This window comes from Nannospalax galili, unplaced genomic scaffold (genome assembly GCF_000622305.1).
Source record: "Nannospalax galili isolate Female #2095 unplaced genomic scaffold, S.galili_v1.0 scaffold892, whole genome shotgun sequence".
Lineage (NCBI taxonomy): Eukaryota > Metazoa > Chordata > Mammalia > Rodentia > Spalacidae > Nannospalax > Nannospalax galili.
In genome coordinates, this window is record NW_008333311.1 from 1,093,686 (window position 1) to 1,098,682 (window position 4,997).

At 39.1% G+C, this 4,997-nt stretch overlaps 1 pseudogene; it reads right to left on the reverse strand.

Moving 5' to 3' along the window:
* Nucleotides 1–217: 217 nt before the first annotated feature.
* On the reverse strand, nt 218–4,442 carry LOC103729879 (annotated as a pseudogene).
* Between the last annotated feature and the right edge of the window lie 555 nt (nt 4,443–4,997).

Genomic DNA, 4,997 nt, shown 5'->3' on the forward strand with positions numbered 1-4,997 from the left:
TTGTTTTTGTTTCTGTTTTTGTTTTTGTTTTTTTTTTTCACACAGGGAACCCTTGCTCTTCTGCCACCAGGTCTTGATGACGCTTCATCCTCAGGAGAGCTGGTCTGGAGGGCCAACCAGGCAGCATCCATTATACAGTATGAGCTCAGAGACTGAGTCTTGCTTCTTCAGGGAGGTTCCTCCAAGTGAAGACATTAGGGACCTCCTGCCCTCACAACTATCTCTCGTCTCTCCTTATGCAGTGGAAGCAGTTACAGAAGAACTCATACCAGAAGAACATGAAGCCGGTAGAGAGGGCAGCTTTCTGCAGGCTTGGGGGCAAGCCTTTGAAGAAGCCTTGCATGCCATTTCCTTGTAGCACCTGATTGGTACAATCCAGGAGGCCCCTACAGCTCTTTACCTGGCCAAAGGTAGATCCTGCCTGTTTGAACCCTCCCACCTACAGGCACTTCTTGAGGAATTCCAGGGGGTACACAGGGGTCTTGGGGATGACTCCAGAGCCACACCACAAAGCAGTATTTTTGGGTTCTTGGTCTGCTTTCCATCTGGCGGTACAACCCAGTCGAGACATGCTTCAAGGAGTGGTAAAAGGAGAACTGCAGCCCAGCATACAGGAAGATGGTGATCACCTCGTTGGGAGTCACGCCTTTGTAGAAGACCTTTGGGGCCCTTAGTCCTGTACGTAGTCATAGCTTCACTCAGGTTGCTATAGATCTTGGACTCACCCTGAGCTGCAAGGAGTGTGGATAGGACATCCACAGGTTGCACCGCCAGAGTGGCTAAGCCCACAGACAGCCCGCCACAAATGAAGTGTGCTAATTCGTGAATTTCATACAAGTTGGCCCTGTAAAGCATCTCAGCCAGCTCTTCAAATGACAAAAATTGGACAGCTCCATAAGCCACAGAGAGAATCTGGGCTAGAACATGTCCTTTCCAGAAGGCTGCTAGGCCTTCCTGAAGAATCTACTTGCAGGCTTGGGAGATCCCAAGATATTTATTGTCGGGGTCACTTTGACACAGGCATTCAGTCTGAAGCTAGAAACAGATCTTGATGACGGCCAAAGGTTGATCAGGGCACGAATAACAAATCCAGACACGACCCCGCCACTGCACCCTCCAACTTGGAGTTAGGCCTGACATCTGCTGTGGCCTGCTATGCCCTGACAAAGCTGACCATCCCTGCTTCTGAGACATCCAACGTCCATGAACGTCAAGCTGAGGCGGTGGGCACCCCAGAGTTCTCCACACTGGATTCTTCCACGTAGAAAATTTATATCTTAAATTTTTCACTGTTACTAAATTCATTCACAAAGAGATCATAGACCAAAACATAAAAGATAAAAATCATAAAATTTCTAATGAGAAAACATAGAAATAATATTTGAAATCTGTGAGTAAGCAAAAAGAAAAACTTTTCAACCTTTAGAGTTCACAAAGAATAAGTAATTAAATGAAAAAAAATGATAAAATAAATTTCATCAAAATTTAAAATTCATATTCTTGAAAACATACAATTAAGAACATGAAAAGGCATGACAGTCATAAGGAAATTTTTACAATGTGTGTTTCTAGCAAAGTATTTACACCAAGAATATTCAAACATTTCTTATAGTAGTCATCCCAGATATTCAAATTAAGACCACAATTGCAAACTGTTTCCTAACTGCCAGTTTGTTTTATGCTAATGTTTAAGGAGGATGTGGAGCAACAGAATATTAGAGACTGAGTGTTTGTGTCCCCTGAAAATTTCTTTGTTTTAATCTAGTCACTAATGCTGATGATTTGGGAGATAGGACATTTGAGAGCTAATCAGGGCATGAGTATGGAGCCCTCGTGAATATGATTGGTTCTCTCATAATAAGATTCCAGGGAGCTAGCTTGCTCTCTTTCTACTATTTGGAAGAGGGTTCTCACTGGAAGTGAATCATGCAGTCACCATGATCAGGAACATCAGCTTCCAAATTGTGATCAATACATTTCTTATTTTTCTCTTTGTGTGTGTGTGTGTGTGTGTGTGTGTGTGTGTGTGTGTGTGTATGGCACAGTGGGAGGTCAAAAAGACAACTCCCAGGAGATGACTCTCTTTTTCACCAAATGAAGCCCAAGAGTTGAGCTCAGGTTGTTGGACTTGATGGTATGTGTTTTTACCAGCTGAATCATCTTGCTAAATGATGAAGTAAATTTCTGAGGTTCTGAGTACAGTTGGAATATTGTAATTTGTTATACTAACCCACATTGACCAAGACACTGAGATACACACATTTTACTACTAGAGGCATAAAATAGTATAACATTTTTAGACAATTAGGCTAGGTATGTACGTAAGTGGCAGCATGTTAACCTAGCATATATATAGGCTTTATGATTAAGCTCTAACACTGTGCAGTTGAGGAAACTATCATTCAGAAATACAATGTTATTTTGCTCTTATTTACCCAAGATAATTGAAAGCATTTCTCCAGAAAACTTGTGCAATGTTAATAGCAGCTTATGTACAATAGAACAAATGCAGTACCCCTGTAATAACATGAATTTTGAGTTGGGGGAGTGATTGCCTAGCATGAACAAAACCATGGGGTTGACGCCTAGCATCACATAAACTGGGCATGTTGGAGCATGCCTATAACCCCACCACCTGAGAGATGAGGAGTATCAGGAGTTTATGTTCATCTTGGTTTACATAGCCAGTTTGCAGCCAGCCTGGGCTACATGAGACCCTGTTGCAAAACGTCAACCACTACCAAAGAAAGAGATAAGAATGCTAGGTCATTGTGATATATTTATATGTTTTTCCATAATACAAATAGACTATTGACACAAGAAATAATCTTGATTAATCTCAAAATGCTATATAAATTAAGCATACACAAAAGAGCATATGCATATATTAAATCTACATTACTATAATAGAAATATATGTTTTTTTTCAGATAAGAAATTGATTGTAAAATGGGCATGAAGGAACTTTCAGGGTATTCAAATCAGTTGTTTCATGAGTGCTTGTGTTTGTTGTATTATTTCATATATATACATATATTATTATTGATTCAAGAACTTCATACAGTGTATTTTGATCATATTCAGACTCCCTTCCCTCACCATTTACATCTTACTACGCACCCCAGACTTCAAATCCTTCAAATCCTTTACTTGTTTTAACTTTTGAGAATTTCATATGAGTATTTTTTTACATTATTTCTGTCCTTCTCAGTCCTTTCCAACTCCTCCCATGTCCCTTCCAATCTCTCTCAATTTCCTGTCTTCCTCTTTATTATTTTTTACCTATACATACATTTGTAAACACACACACGCACAAACACACACACACACACACACACACACACAATGCATTGAATCCATTTGGCAGTGCTTGTGCATACCTGTGTTTAGGGCTATCCATTTGGAACTAGATAACCACTCAGGGAGCTAGTCCCTGGAGCAAACTTTTATTCTTTCCCCTCATCATCCATTGATTGCCTATAGCTCTTCGTCTTGACGTGGGACCCCATGAAATTACCCCCACCCACCTTCACATGTAAATTGGTTTTCTCGTTATGAAGATCTTGTTAGACTATCATACTGTGGAAATTTCATCGGTGCAGATTCCCCATCAGGTCTAGAATGCACTAATTAGCGGTAAGTGTCTTGTCCCTCTGGCTCATTCTTTCAGTCCCCTCTTCTATGATATTCCCTGAGCCTCAGTTGTAGAGTTTGCATTGTAAATGTTTCACTTAAGGCTGGGCACCCTCAGAGTCACTTATTCTCTGCATTTGACCCGGTTTGAAACTGTGTTGTCTCCTTCTGTTGAAAAAATAAGTGTCCTTGATAGTGTGAAGAGGTGCAGTTATCTGTAAATATAAGGTTATTTAGAATATAGTAAGAAATTATCCATGGAACGTATAGAAGCAGGTATTTTTCTAAGGCCTATGACCTCTCCAGCCATGGGTACTTGGCTATGTTTACAGTATTTCACATGAATTCCAACCAGTTGAATGGGTCTTAAATCCAGCTAAACAGCCGTTGAGTACCCTGAAGATAAAAAGATAAAAGTACAGTTACTGAAGATTTTATACACACACACACACACACACACACACACACACACACACACACGGAGAGAGAGAGAGAAGCACATTATTATATCTACAGTATACACTGGAGATTTAGTTTCATTTCTGTTGCTGTGATAAATTACTATGCCAAAAATAAACTTAGGGGAGATAGGGTTTATTTTGGCTTGCAGTTCCAGATTACAGTCCATCATAGCCAGGAAGTTAGAGTGGCAGGAATTTAATACAGCAGAACATGCCACATCCATAGTCAAAAGCAGAGAGAAATACTTGTTTGTTTGTGTGTACTCAGCACAATTTTTCCACCCTTATTTAGTTCAGGACCTCCTGCCTGGGGATGGTGCTGCCCACAGTAAGCTGGGTTTTCCACATCAATTAACTTAATTAAGGCAATTAAGATACTTGAAGTAACACATCAGATCTAGTATAAAATATTTAAATACATCGTTTATATTAAAATTTGAGGCAGTGCTTTTGGTCAGTACTGGTAACATCAATTAGATATATAACCTCCAGGTATTGAGGATATATCTCAGTGGTAGAGCACTTACATAACATATACAAGACATTAGATTTAATACCAAGCAAGGAAAAAGTAATAATAAAATAAAATGAAAAAGAGATCTGTTAAGAGAGTTTATCCATCTTTAAATTAATTTTAATCTTTAAAATGTTCTAATTCACTAATATAGCTTCTTCCATTTTTATTACATTTTTGTGAATTTCATACAAAATTTTTTCTCATATTTAGATACCCTCCCTTATCCATACTCCCTTACTATCCATTGCCCAATTCCATTTACTGTATTGTATATAACACATACTGCATATACTCTATTATATATATTAAGGCCTCTAGAGTCTAATTTGTGTCCCCAAATGTCCTTTAGTTTTGGTCCATCCATTGAAGTCCTGTTAACCTACCAA